The following is a 16327-nucleotide window of genomic DNA, read 5'->3' as shown; positions in this document are numbered from 1 at the left end:
TAACTCTATTCACTGACCCAGAAATCCTTGAGAAGAGAACTGTCCTGCTAATGTAACGTTAAAAAAAAATGCCTACAATTTTCCCCAAAGGGACCTGAGCCAATTTCAATGGCACCTATGCCCTAGAGAATGGGAAATATTTTGACTTTTCAAGACAGGACATATAAGGTCTGAACCAAGATTAATACTATGGAATGCAATATTCCATCATTTCTGATTAGAATGGGGCTAACAGAGGTCAGATGATAAATGATTTTTTTTGGCCAAAATGTATAACACAGTGTTTCCAGTGGATTCATAGACCCAGCCTGCAGTGAGTTGTCTGCTCTCCAGATGTATAATGTGAAGATATACTTGGTAACTTGGAAAATCCTTATTTAGGTTTCATGACCTGTGAAGCAAGATGAAATATTATAAGAAGGACCAAGTATAAGTACCCCTTGGTTCTGGAATAATGTCACCTGTTCTGCAACAGAACACTATTCAATGTTTGAAACTCTGACAACAAATTACACTGTGACTGAAGCTGCCCATCATGAGGTGGCTATAATGAGTTCTCCCCAAACAGGAAATCAGGCACAGCTAAAACCATTTTATTTGAATGGTGCATTTAAATTACCAACAGAGCAGGTTCAAAAGGCATGAATTAAAAGGTGACCCAAATAGCCACGTTACCTATATGTCTCACCAAAACCTCTTCCTCAACTCATACCCGTGGTCTCATGTAATGACCTGTTCAACAGTCTTAATGAAAAAGAAATAATTTGAACTCAGTTCACAAATGTGATGGTGCTATCTATAAGAAGACTGCATTCATTACTGTACCATTCCATTGTATTAGTACCTGGGCAAAAATGATATTAGTGTAAAGAAATATGGTAAGCAGAGCATGAAGCAATATATCCATTCAATTCATATATGGAGAGAAATACCTCATGTAAAAATGTGCATGGACTTCTGAGCAGTGAAAACCACCTTGTCTGGTTGGTAAGGAGCTAGACATAAACTGATTTAGAGGATAAAAGACAAGGATGTGTGGGTAAGAATTATGTGGCTGGAATAATAAAATTGGATGGAAATCATACAAATAGTCTTGTCTAGCATTAATGTCCTCAGAGAGCATCCACTTCAGAGGGAATTCTCCAAAGCTAGACAGATAGAATCATTGGTTCTGCGGATGCCAGTTAGCCTCTCTTCTTGGCCATACAAGTGTTGGCTCAATAGGGCAATGAACATATATGTCATTGTAGCAGAGGGGAATCTACACATTAGTTTTACAGCCTGAGTTCCATCTTATCAAGGCTGATCTAGCTATTGCTGCTGCCAGCAGTTGAAACAAAGATTGAGCCCTAGACATGGCACAATTTGAGAAGACTTGTTATCTACTTGAAGATGTGACTCATCAGATCCCTTCCAACCTGGAGGGTGTAGCACTCTCACTCAGAAGTGCTACTTACTGCAAAATGAGTTTTCCTTCCATTAGCAGCACTAACATGTGTCTTTTTATAATAATTCATCTGTTGATATGTTATCCTATGCAATGTTGCCTCAGCCCAAAGGACAATTTCACAGCAAAGAAAATATTTCAATAGGCCCAAGTATTTGATCGTATACCTTATATTTAAGAAACAGGACTAATGATATGCCACAATGGTCTGTTAAAGTTCATTTAGGGTGTCAGCTTGAGGACAGCAATGTTTCAGAGTTAGGATTTTATTCTTAAAGGCAAGTTAAATATGCTGAAATACCAGCTAATGTGTGGTACTATGTTCTCAATAGCCAGGATTCACAGGTTTTTAAATTAAGAGGTAAAAGTTACAGTGGCCTTCTCTAGTAGTAGCTGTTGGTATATGTAATGAAGAGACTCAATTCATTTTTTAATGTTTCATTCTTGTTAAAAGTTGTTTTGCCCAGAAATGCCTGGAAGGCTATGCTCTGTTCTTGGACTGCCCCCTCACCAATAACTGAATGAAATGGGGTTCAGAAGTCCAGCCTCATTTCTTCTAAATGAGACAATTTTGCGGTACCATAGAGTTCCTTATGGAGTCAGGCTAAGGCTAGACTTAAGCTAAACACACTTCTTTGCCTAGCTTCTTTCTTTGACATACTCTCATTCCTTTACATATTCTGCATTAAGAGCAAACATTCCAGGAATCTATCTCATGATATTCTCATCTCAGGCTCTGCTTATTTGGGCTCTGAACTAAAACAGTTAATAACACAAAGGATCCTAAGAAACAGACTCTAAGAACAGGATCCTAGAGTTGACTCACTCTCTGGCCATATAACTGAGGACCCCATTACTGGTGAAAGGTAAAATTTTGATGATCCCTGGCATGACAAAGTACAATTGCTAAAATGTTCACATTTAGTGAACTGGAAGGGGATGCACAGTTTGATGCTATAGCTCAGGCACTTGAGAAGTAGAGGAGGTTAAAGTCTGTGCCTACTGCTGAGCGTCATAAATGCTTTCTATAGAGAAAATACCTGACTCAGATGAACTGTTGTCCTATATAATAGTCTTTGATAACATTTGAATAGATTTTTATTTCCTGGAACCAGATAGCAGGATGAGCTGAATTTGGGATGCATAATTGCAAGAATGGCTGAATTAACAGGAGGCTAGGTTTTCAGCCAATGTTTGCCCTGATATTACAATTGATTTAAATGAGCACTCTCAAGAACACTGAAAGCTCTGATTACACTGAATTTCCTGGGTTTTCAGAAGTTTCCTACTCTCTTTGTTAGATGATAGTAGACCCTGTTTTGATTGAAGACTAGACAGGTACCTTACAGACAATGCTTTTCTCCCTTACAATCGACATATCTCTCTTCTATTGGCCACTATCAAGCTGGCTAACTGCACTGGTTACTAACTTATCTGATATCAGTGACACAGAACATCCATTCATGCAATAAGTTATATAAACTGGATTTATTATTTATAGACAGGCAACAAGAAACAATGGAAGCATAAGATTCTTGTGAGCTGGTCCCCCAGGCTCCGGTAAACTGCCCAGGGTGTCCCTACTCTGTATACTCTACTTGCACCACTACTGAGGAATTCCAAAATGCATCCCACCCAGGTTATTTACCTCAGGGGAAACAAGACATGCTGGGTGAATGCATTGAAGGACATGCTGTTTCTAAGAGAGTGGAAAACAGCCCTGGGCTCTTCTGACTAGTCCCTCCCCAATCTCAGGATGTGGTATTCCCAGGATAGTCTAGTTATTCTTGAAAACTAAAAGCAAGAAACAGGAGAGAATTGTGTCAGTCCAAGTATTAAGCCACCTGGAAAACTGTTTAGCCACCAAATAAATAAATTGAGTCAAATCCAAGCAAGTCCCAAGAAGGAAGCACCAAAGTTGCTAAGGGAGGAGAATAATTATATTCCACAAGTCACGCCAGGTTATGGTTAACAACTACTGGGGAAAAAATGGGAGTGTGCCTACAAATAGATCCTGAGGGTGCTGCAGAAGGGAGATTTTTTAGTGTGGGAGAACTCTCCCTTGCCACAAGATTTAACATCATTTTAAGGGCTCTGGGAGACAGTTCTAACGCTCTTTTCAGATGACTGATGGAAGCTTGGAAAATGGCTAGTACTCTCATTAGATTAGATGCTAAAATTCTCATGGTAAACCACAAAGGATGAGAATAAAGGCTCACAGAAGTGGGTATGCTAAAATGGATTTATTATGAAAGACCAAGATATCAGAAGCTGACAATATTCTTCAGGAGGGCTAGGAGGTTTCTTTGTTTACCAAGTGATAAGGTGCTGATACCAACTATGTTGAAATATGAAGTGGCTGCTGTCTTCTATAGCCAATTGAATGCAATTTCTGCCTCTTTTAAATTTCCATACCATTTGATTACACACTGTTTCTATGAACCTAACTAAATCAAACATGTTTTATTATTATTTGTGTTCTTGTCTTCCTTATTCTCCCATTCCCACCTGTTTGACTCTGAGTACCTAGCACTATCCCTGTTACATAGTAAATATTAAACCCATCTTGGTCAAACTTTTCAACACAAAGTCAAATTATACCACCTGAAGCACTTAGCATATCATCTTAAAATGGTAGGTACTTTATAAATAATTGTGAGACTAGACTGAGGTTACATTACCAAATTAATCTTCCTATAATGCATTATAACATTAGTACCCTACACAAATGTCTAAAACCGTTTTCTATTAAGTTAGAGAATAAAATTAAACTCTTGTGTATAGTCAGAGCCTTACATCTGTTCCTAACTTCTACATCTGCTACCAAACATTCTATCTAGTCTCAATGTTTAATTCTACTCTAAATTAACTTTGTACTTGAACCAATGAAACTTTTACTCTCCCCACTTGTTCCCTGCCCTTTGCCCTTTCTTCAATTTTGTGCATATTTCTATTTTATTTTCATAATCATTATCTAACTAGCCTTGATAAACAGTCAAGCAGGGAATTAATAAAATACTTACTTTGTGCCACGTACAGAGTACATTATTTCATGTGGCTCTATTGTATGAGTGCATGTGTGTGTGTATATTCCAAGGAGTTGGGCGGTGGGCAGAAGGAGCTGATAATCCCTATATTATTTCATTGCTATAATCTTTCTCTTTATTCTCATTCCTACTTGATCTCTTGAGACTGTTCTTTATTATTATTATTATTATTATACTTTAAGTTCTAGGGTACATGTGCACAATGTGCAGGTTTGTTACATATGTATACATGTGCCATGTTGGTGTGCTGCACCCATTAACTTGTCATTTACATTAGGTATATCTCCTAATGCTATCTCTCCCCCCTTCCCCCCATCCTACGACAGGCCCTGGTGTGTGATGTTCCCCTTCCTCAGTCCAAGTGTTCTCATCGTTCAATTCCCACCTGTGAGTGAGAACATGTGGTGTTTGGTTTTTTGTCCTTGCGACAGTTTGCTGAGAATGATGGTTTCCAGCTTCATCCATGTCCCTACAAAGGACATGAACTCATCCTTTTTTATGGCTGCATAGTATTCCATGGTGTATATGTGCCACATTTTCTTAATCCAGTCTATCATTGATGGACATTTGGGCTGGTTCCAAGTCTTTGCTATTGTGAATAGTGCCGCAATAATCATATGTGTGCATGTGTCTTTATAGCAGCATGATTTATAATCCTTTGGGTATATACCCAGTAATGGGATGGCTGGGTCAAATGGCATTTCCAGTTCTAGATCCCTGAGGAATCGCCACACTGACTTCCACAATGGTTGAACTAGTTTACAGTGCCACCAACAGTGTAAAAGTGTTCCTATTTTTCCACATCCTCTCCAGCACCTGTTGTTTCCTGACTTTTTAATGATCACCATTCTAACTGGTGTGAGATGGTATCTCATTGTGGTTTTGATTTGCATTTCTCTCATGGCCAGTGATGATGAGCATTTTTTCATGTGTCTGTTGGCTGCATAAATATCTTCTTTTGAGAAATGTGTGTTCATATCCTTCGCCCACTTTTTGATGGGTTTTTTTTTCTCGTAAATTTGTTTGAGTTCATTGTAGATTCTGGATATTAGGCCTTTGTCAGATGAGTAGATTACAAAAATTTTCTCCCATTCTGTAGGTTGCCTGTTCACTGTGATGGTAGTTTCTTTTGCTGTGCAGAAGCTCTTTAGTTTAATTAGATCCCATTTGTCAATTTTGGCTTTTGTTGCCATTGCTTTTGGTGTTTTAGACATGAAGTCCTTGCCCACGCCTATGTCTTGAATGTTATTGACTAGGTTTTCTTCTAGGGTTTTTATGGTTTTAGGTCGAACATTTAAGTCTTTAATCCATCTTGAATTAATTTTTGTATAAGGTGTAAGGAAGGGATCCAGTTTCAGCTTTCTATATACGCCTAGCCAGTTTTCCCAGCATCATTTATTAAATAGGGAATCCTTTCCCCATTTCTTGTTTTTGTTGGCTTTGTCAAAGATCAGATGGTTGTAGATGTGTGGTATTATTTCTGAGGGCTCTGTTCTGTTCCATTGGTCTATATCTCTGTTTTGGTACCAGTACCATAATGTTTTGGTTACTGTAGCCTTGTAGTATAGTTTGAAGTCAGGTAGCGTGATGCCGCTAGCTTTGTTCTTTTGGCTTAGCATTGTCTTGGCAAGGCAGGCTCTTTTTCTGGTTCCATATGAACTTTAAAGTAGATTTTTCCAATTGTGTGAAGAAAGTCATTGGTAGCTTCATAGGAATGGCATTGAATCTATAAATTACCTTGGGTAGTATGGCCATTTTCACGATATTGATTCTTCCTATCCATGAGCATGGAATGTTCTTCCATTTGTTTGTGTCCTCTTTTATTTCATTGAGCAGTGGTTTGTAGTTCTCCTTGAAGAGGTCCTTCACATCCCTTGTAAGTTGGATTCCTAGGTATTTTATTCTCTTTGAAGCAATTGTGAATGGGAGTTCACTCATGATTTGGCTCTCTGTTTGTCTGTTATTGGTGTAGAGGAATGCTTGTGATTTTTGCACATTGATTTTGTATCCTGAGACTTTGCTGAAGTTGCCTATCAGCTTAAGGAGATTTTGGGCTGAGACAATGGGCTTTTCTAGATATACAATCATGTCGTCTGCAAACAGGGACAATTTGACTTCCTCTTTTCCTAATTGAATACCCTTTGTTTCTTTCTCCTGCCTGATTGCCCTGGCCAGAACTCCCAACATTATGTTGAATAGGAATGTTGAGAGAGGGCATCCCTGTCTTGTGCCAGTTTTCAAAGGGAATGCTTCCAGTTTTTGCCCATTCAGTATGATATTGGCTGTGGGTTTGTCATAAATAGCTCTTATTATTTTGAGATACGTCCCATCAATACCTAATTTATTGAGAGCTTTTAGCATGAAGAGTTGTTGAATTTTGTCAAAGGCCTTTTCTGCATCTATTGAGATAATCATGTGGTTTTTGTCTTTGGTTCTGTTTATACGCTGGATTATGTTTACTGATTTGCGTGTGTTGAACCAGCCTTGCATCCCAGGGATGAAGCCCACTTGACCATGGTGGATAAGCTTTGTGATGTGCTGCTGGATTCAGTTTGCCAGTATTTTATTGAGAATTTTTGCATCGGTGTTCATCAGGGATATTGGTCTAAAATTCTTCTTTGTTGTGTCCCTGCCAGGCTTTGGTATCAGGATGATGCTGGCCTCATAAAATGAGTTAGGGAGGATTCCCTCTTTTTCTATTGTTTGGAATAGTTTCAGAAGGAATGGTACCAGCTCCTCCTTGTACCTCTGGTAGAATTCGGCTGTGAATCCATCTGGTCCTGGACTTTTTTTGGTTGGTAAACTATTACTTATTCAGGACATAGGCATGGGCAAGGACTTCATGTCTAAAACACCAAAAGCAATGGCAACAAAAGCCAAAATTGACAAATGGGATCTAATTAAACTAAAGAGCTTCTGCACAGCAAAAGAAACTACCATCACAGTGAACAGGCAACCTACAGAATGGGAGAAAATTTTTGCAATCTACTCATCTGACAAAGGCCTAATATCCAGAATCTACAATGAACTCAAACAAATTTACGAGAAAAAAAAACCCATCAAAAAGTGGGCGAAGGATATGAACACACATTTCTCAAAAGAAGACATTTATGCAGCCAACAGACACATGAAAAAATGCTCATCATCACTAGCCATGAGAGAAATGCAAATCAAAACCACAATGAGATACCATTTCACACCAGTTAGAATGGTGATCATTAAAAAGTCAGGAAACAACAGGTGCTGGGGAGGATGTGGAGAAATAGGAACACTTTTACACTGTTGGTGGCACTGTAAACTAGTTCAACCATTGTGGAAGTCAGTGTGGCGATTCCTCAGGGATCTAGAACGAGAAATACCATTCGACCCAGCCATCCCATTACTGTGTATATACCCGAAGGATTATAAATCATGCTGCTATAAAGACACATGCACACATATGATTATTGCGGCACTATTCACAATAGCAAAGACTTGGAACCAAGCCAAATGTCCAACAATGATAGACTGGATTAAGAAAATGTGGCACATATACACCATGGAATACTATGCATCCATGAAAAATCATGAGTTCATGTCCTTCGTAGGGACATGGATGAAGCTGGAAACCATCATTCTCAGCAAACTATTGCAAGGACAAAAAACCAAACACTGCGTGTTCTCACTCACAGGTGGGAATTGAACAATGAGAACACATGGACACAGGAAGGGGAACATCGCACACCTGGGCCTGTTTTGGGGTGGTGGGAGGGGGGAGGGATAGTATTAGGAGATATACCTAATGTTAAATGACGAGTTAATGGGTGCAACACAGCAACATGGCACATGTATACATATGTAACAAACCTGCACGTTGTGTACAAATACCCTAAAACTTAAAGTATAATAAAAAAAAAAAGAAAAAAGAAAAAAAAGGAAAAAAAAAAGTCAGGAAACAGGTGCTGGAGAGGATGTGGAGAAATAGGAATGCTTTTACACTGTTGGTGGGACTGTAAACTAGTACAACCATTGTGGAAGACAGTGTGGCGATTCCTCAGGGATCTAGAGCTTCTCTAGTTCTTTTAATTGTGATGTTAGGGTGTTGACTTTAGATCTTTCCTGCTTTCTCTTGTGGGCATTTAATGCTATAAATTTTCCTCTGCACACTGCTTTAAATGTGTCCCAGAGATTCTGATATGTTGTGTCTTTGTTCTCATTGGTTTCAAATAACATCTTTATTTCTGCCTTCATTTTGTTATGTACCCAGTAGTCATTCAGGAGCAGATTGTTCAGTTTCCATGTAGTTGAGCAGTTTTGAGTGAGTTTCTTAATCCTGAGTTCTAGTTTGATTGCACTGTGGTCTGAGAGGCAGTTCGTTATAATTTCTGTTCTTTTACATTTGCTGAGGAGTGCTTCACTTCCAACTATGTGGTCAATTTTGGAATAAGTGTGATGTGGTGCTGAGAAGAATGTATATTCTGTTGATTTGGGGTGGACAGCTCTGTAGATGTCTATTAGGTCTGCTTGGTGCAGAGCTGAGTTCAATTCCTGGATATCCATTTTAACTTTCTGTCTTGTTGATCTGTCTAATGTTGACAGTGGGGTATTAAAGTCTCCCATTATTATTGTGTGGGAGACTGGTCTAATGAGATGCCTCTCTGTCTCACTGCTGTGTCATTGGCTGAAAAATTCCAGAGGCACTGTAAGAACATACTCCGTCTCCATCTCCACTACCTGTGCCTCTGTTTCACTATACACTGGCAATTTTTATCTGAGCTATATTGGACTACGCAGTTCTAATGTTCAACATGGATATGGTTAATTATTCAATTTATTATATAAAAATAAAAATATAAAAAATTTGAAATATTCAAAATATGAATCATTCTTGGATCAATAATTAGACAAGAATTTATCCTAGACATCCTTCTAATAAAGATACCACATGAGGTAAGAAAAATGTCCCTGAACATTATTCTTAAAAAATAGCAATGAGTTACCTAGATCTGATAATTTAAATAAAGATCAACATATCAGACTAATAATATTGCACCAAAGTATAGTTTAGAATATGTAGCTCTTTGGGGGCCCAATGGGATGCATTCCAATTACCAGCTTTCTGTTCATCTAATTACACTTGGTACTCATACCTTTGTTGTTTATTCCTTAATCTCCTCCCGTGGTGTTACACAAGTATCTATTACTGCCCATCTACTTGATATATTTAATTTCCAATAACATTTTTAGTTGAGTTTGGTAACTGCTTTTACAATGACCTTTCTTTAGGATCAACTCCAGTCATCCATCATAATTCAGCCTAAATCTAATCTCTTTGGCAACTTTTTTTCTTCCAGGTGTATTAATCTATTTTTTAAAAAATTGTAATTAGTATATACTATCTTAGGTCCTGAAAAGTTGAAGTAGCAATTATTGTCTTCTGAATTGCATTCTTTCAGTAACTTTTTCTCATTAAAATATTTCTATGCATGTCTGTATAACTGTATCTGTTTTTGAACATATATTGTAAGCCTTTATAGAGATAAATATTAATAACGTTATTTTGATTGATTAGGGAAAGGTATGCATTTCCTCAAAAACCAGCATATCACTAGGGAAACCTTCCCCCAACTATTATGCCTTTGGTGTTTCAAACATTTTTATAAAAGCTTTCAAGACCCTACTTCTACTGCTAGTACTACCAGTAGTAGTAACAATAGAGTATTAATAACACCTGCATTTAATACTTGCAAAGTGTCAGCACTACACTAAGAACTTTACATACATTATCTCATTTAATGTTTCAATAACTATTAGTTTGCTAATCTTATTTAATGCACCGTTTTATAACTATGCCACATATAAATATAAAAATAGAATTATTCAAAATATATATCATTCTTGGAACAATAGGCAAAAATTTCTCCTAGACATCCTTGTAATAAGGGATGCTTAATTCTCAATCACATAAGCCCCATAACAAACATATGAGGTATCATCTCTCTTTTCCAGATGGGGGCAACTAAGTCATAGGGAGGCTAAGTAACTTGCCCGACATCACATTTCTAAATATGAAATTAGGTATTATATATATTATATATGGCATTGTTATAAAATGGTGCATTTGATATTATATGCATTAATATTATCTATAATATATAGACACAAATGTATATATTATATATGAACACCAAAATCTATTACTCCAGTTAAATATATATATATATATAGTCCAGTTGAGTATATATTTTCTATTTGAATAACATAAAGCTAAAATATACTACAGATTTACCTACTTTTATGTATTTTTTCTTAATTTTGGCTGTAATAAACACCATAGAAAGTCATTTTTTTTCCTTTTTTTTTTTTTCCTTGTTTCATACTTCTCTTTTCTTCTTTCTTGCTTTTGGGGAAATACTCACACCATCCATCTCATTACTCACAAAACGACTTACTGCAGTAAGTTCTAAAAACTATATACTACATCAGGATCATTTTAAATCACATTTGAGGCAACTTTTTCTATTCTATTTGGTATAATTATATTTGCACACTGTTTAATTTTTAAACTAATTATGTAACAAAAATCCCATTAAAATTTACATTATTTTTCAAATATAATTTGAAAAATTATAATTTGAAATATAATTTGAAAACCTCCAAAAAATTCCCTACTTGCTTGGCAAGTTAGTTTGTACATATCCAATTTTAGATGTTGAGCATCAGCCAGTTTAATATGAGAGGAGACAGATATTTACATGCTTAAAAATATTTTGCCAGATGTGCCCTGATTGACCAAAAAAGTAACATTTCATTTGGAGAAAATGTGATAGACTGTGCTCAAACTGTTGGAATCCTTACCCATACTTCAATGGTTGCTACTTATTATTATTCAACATGGAAGGGTAGAGTTATAAAATCATTGCCTACAATTGACAACTTGAATATATAGTTATACAGCATGGGGAATTTTATCTGTATGTTAAGACACATTTACATTCATAGAAAATTATCTGACAATAGTAATAGAAGTCAGTCTTAGATCCAGGCCACATTGATATAAAAGTTTATTTAACAGGCAAACAAAGATAAGGAACTGAAGTGAGAAGACTTTCCTAATAAGAAAACCATAATATCCAATCTCAATTTTTGCTACCTGCAATTTATTCTCCTTAAACCTTTAAAACTAAAAGATAAATAATTCCGCACAGTACTAATCAGTGATTTCATCAAGTACATTAACTGCCAGGCAGAATCTGAGAAAACATATGGATCAAAAGGCAGATCACACATTAAATGCAATTTTCTTACTCTTTTATTTAATACAATTAGTGAAGTAAGTGTAAGATAATAAAAAACACACCTTGGATCTAGCTTATAGTCAGCACTTTGCCCCTCTCAGGCTGGTTTATCTATAATCTAGTCACAAACTTCCAACATTCAACTACTCCACATATTAAATGGGGAATTTCTTGCCACATACACAAAGGTTCTGATGCTGGGCCAGATAATTGATGTGAAGTGTTCTAATATGTTTAGAAGATAAATGGTATAGAACATGATAAAAATACTAGTTAATGCATATAAAACCCTTCCTAGATACAAAAAAATATTCTGTGTGCGTCAACAAATGCTCACTCACTTCAGCCCCATAACAAACATATGAGGTATTATCTGTCTTTTCCCAGATGGGGGCAACTAAGTCATAGAGAGGCTAAGTAATTTGCCCGACATCACACAGAAATATCAAGATCTAAGATCTGAACCCAGGAAGGCAGACTTTGAAGTCGGTACTCTTAAGTTACGCAAGACACAACTGTGGTTGACTATAGTAGTTTATAAAAACAACACTTCAAACAAGTATCATTAATTTTTATGTTCAGATGCCACAGCAAGTATTAATAGTCTGTTTTTCAGAGGTCTAGTTATCATGTTACAAGGAGATAAGGCACAATCATCTAACTTTCCTTGAAGCTTGGTAATGGAGCTACATTCACATTTAGCTCTACTTTGTTAAATGTAATAAAGGTATGACCTACCCATTAGTACCATCATCAAAACACACACACACACACAATTAGATTTAGTGCTATCAAAATTGTGTTTTGGGCATTGTGGTTACCTTCCTTACATAAATAAAATAAAAAATAAAATAAACAATAAAAAATAAAATAAATTTTAAAAAAAACCTTGCCGGGGATGTGGTCATTCATTGGTGTACAAACACTTCCAACGGGTAGGAAAAAAGAAAGCAATGTTCAACTAATTGTTTGAAGCTAGCATGTCTTGTATACCCAAACCAAAATAGATACAGTACAAAAAAGGAATATTGTAAGTCAATCTCACTAGTAAATATAGATACAAATGTTCTAACTAATTATTGGCAAACCACATCTAGTAAAAGATAATGCATCATGTTCTAGTTGAGTTTATCTTAGGAAAAAAATTATTCTTAGAAGAATGCATGTGTGAATGTGTGTATGTACAATTTGTGTTATTAATAGAGGATCATTAATGCAGAAAATTTTAATTTATCACCCATTTATTATAAAAACTCTTAGCATACTAAGAATAGGCCCTATGTTCTTAACCTTATAAAGGGCATATAATTAGAAGTTGCAGCAAATATCTCAAATAGGAAGAAGGAATAAGAATTAAGAAATGTATTTACTATGACTGCTGTAAGAAATTCTGACAAACTAGGTGGCTTAAAACAGTAGACATTTATTTTCTCGCAGTTCTGGAGGCCATAAGTTTGCAATGTTTATTACTAGGCTAAAACTACAAAGTCAACAGGGCTATGCTCACTCCAGGTGCTCTAGGGAACAATGTTTCTTAGCTCTTTCAGCTTATCATGGCCACTGGTATTCTTTGCCTTGTGACTGCATCACTCCCATCTCTGCCTCCTTGGTCACACTGCATTCTCCTCTTAGGCCTGAGTCAAGTCTCAGTTTGCCTCTCTTTTGTAAGGACATTTATGACAGTATTGAGGGCCCACATGGATAACACAGGACAATCTACCCATCTCCAAATCTTTAACTTAATCACAACTGCAAAGAACCTATTTACCAAGTAACATTCAGATTATATACATATATGACTGGAGAATGGTGAACTTTTGAGAGGCCATTTCAATCTGAAACATCTAGGGGAAAAAATAACCTTCAAAAAGTAGCTCCCTAAATTCCCTTAAGAGTCTATTTTAAACCTGAGCACATCCCAGTTAGAATGCTGTCAGAATGCTGAATCTAACCTTTTCTACACAAACTCTTTTGAAGAGATTGCTGTCTATAGAAACTACAATGAAATGCATATCTATTACATTATAGGTATTTTAATGTTGCTATCATATTAAGTATCTTGAGGAATAACATTTTAAAATACAACAATATAAACAAATAAAACAGGATATAAGTTCCATGAGGTCAGAGTTTTTATCTGTTTTGTTCAATCTTGTGTCCTGGTGCCTAGGAAAGTATCTGCTCATTAATATTTGTTGAGGGAATGAAATAAACATACACACAAATATGGTCCAAGTTATTGCAGCATGAACTATCAAAAACAGTGATTGTACACACACACACACACACACACACACGTTAAGGGCCACATAAATATTAAGATCAATAATGCTGAAATTCAGAATACCTGTGAGATCTGGAAGTGAGAGAAAAATGATTCATGGGCAGGATTACTGTTAGGCTGCTTCTTAAAGAGAATATAAGGTTAAAATAGCTGGGTAGTGAAAGGGCATTCCAAGTAGAGGGATCAGTATGAGCAATGGTGAAGGCAAAGGATACAGAGGATTCTATAGGAATGAGTAAGTTTGTCTGGCAGAAGTGGAGATTTCATCTAAGCAATTGTAAGACAGTAACACGGGGATGATAGACAGCAGATACAATTTTCAACCACTACTGAGTAATTGAGAATTAATGTCAAGCACCCCCATCATCACTATCCTGAATTAAATTATTCCCATTTAATAAATATGTGATTCTCTCCCCAACTTAAGATGTGTTTTGAGAGCAATCATATGTATTCTATGCACTCTAGCGATGGTTTTGTATTAATATCTTGCCTTCCTGATCTAGTCTTCATGAAATAAGCATTCATTTTTAATTCATTTTCCAAATATTTATTGAGACTACACATCAGACTGTTACTGATCTGACATGCTTAACGGAGATTATAAGTAATGAAATAATCTGTGGTCTTGAATCATCACCAAATTTATATGGCTTACATAATTTGAGGAAATATATTTTGGGTACATGACCACAACGTGAGGCATAGGCTGCAGTAGCCAGAGGAAACACACAGCCTGAGATAAATGCTGCTGCCCAGAACATCTTGCTCCCTTTTTCCTCCGTAGGAATGTTGGTCACATTGTAGGGAATCGAAACAATCCTTTCAAATGGAGATCAACTAGATTAAGAATGCAACCCGATGGTTTAATACACTATCCATGACTTTTTTCCTCTTTTTCCCTTGCTTTTTCTTTTCCTGGCATAAAAGGCTCCAAAGGCAGTGCATTACAAATACACAGTTCTACCTTGTCTTGCTGCCATCCAAGACTTCATCATAGGTCAGTTCCCCTTGAATAAAGTTTTGACTACCTACCAACCTGGAGTGTCTGCCTCTTTGGTCTGAGCTTGTCTTTGCTTATGGAGGGTAGTTCTTGCTTCCCACAGGGATTTTCCCCAACAAACAGCAATCCAGACAAGAGCACACCAAAAAATGGGCTTGGGGATTAAGGCATCCAAAGGGAAGATCTCCGGTTAGCTGGCAGCTTCCTTGTAGGGATCAGTGGCCCATATACTTAAAACATGTAGGTTTCCCTGGGAGTATGGGGACTTCCTGAAAATGTCCCAAGTTCTATTTGAGCAGGTAAAAATAGGGCATGGGGGTAAAAAAGAAAGGAAGATGGTGGTGGCTGCAGTAGGGCTGCCCCTATTGTGGGCAGTGCATAAGCCAAAAGGCAGTTAGCAGTAGAAACAAAAGAAAGACCCAAACCTCAGCATCACACAATATATTCAGAAAACAAGCCTGCACATGTAACCTCTGAATCTAAAAGTTGAAAAATTATGATATGTAAGATAATGTATATTTACTCAATTTAATTATTCCACAATGTATGCATATTTCAACACATACATAATAAATACATACAATTTGTATTTGTCAATTTAAAAAATGCAAAATGTTTAAGTGTGAAGGTGAACAATTAGAACTTGTTATACAAATTTGTGAGACGGTATTATAAAATCATACTCAATAAAACTCTGTAGATTAATTTTCTATGGTAATGAATATTATCTATTTTCTACAATATAAAAGGGTGGTTTTGAGAAGAATGTGTCCAGGTCTTTGACATCCCTCTCTGTCCCTTTCAGTATGAATATAAGAGTTCTAGGTTATGTCAGTAACACCTGCAGAGGTTGTTGTGATGGCCACTTCTAACTAGCTGGTGGAACTGGTATGGGAATGTCATCTGAAATCTGAAATAATGTCCACTGAATGTCTCTAGGTAATGTGTCATATATCTTAGTTACATAAGAACATTGACAATAAAGTTATATTTCTGTCTAAAAAAAAGAGTAAGAGTAAGAAAACTGAGAAACTAAAATTATGAAAGAATACGCAAATCTCTACTACCCTGCTGGCCACAGGACTAGCCAATAAGGTTGAGAATCAGGATAAAAAATTTAAAACTGGCATGTAGGTATGCTAAGTTATAGGGAAGAAAATTCCCCAAGGTGAAAGTCCATGCCCTTATAGGCAGATGGAGATGCGAAGACATGTAACCCATTAAAAACTAAAAACAATAAAACTAAAGTAGTAATAAAAATAATTTTAA

Source organism: Pan troglodytes, chromosome 9 (assembly GCF_028858775.2).
Source record: "Pan troglodytes isolate AG18354 chromosome 9, NHGRI_mPanTro3-v2.0_pri, whole genome shotgun sequence".
NCBI classification, from domain to species: Eukaryota; Metazoa; Chordata; class Mammalia; order Primates; family Hominidae; genus Pan; species Pan troglodytes.
Note: the sequence above shows the minus strand (reverse complement) of the source record.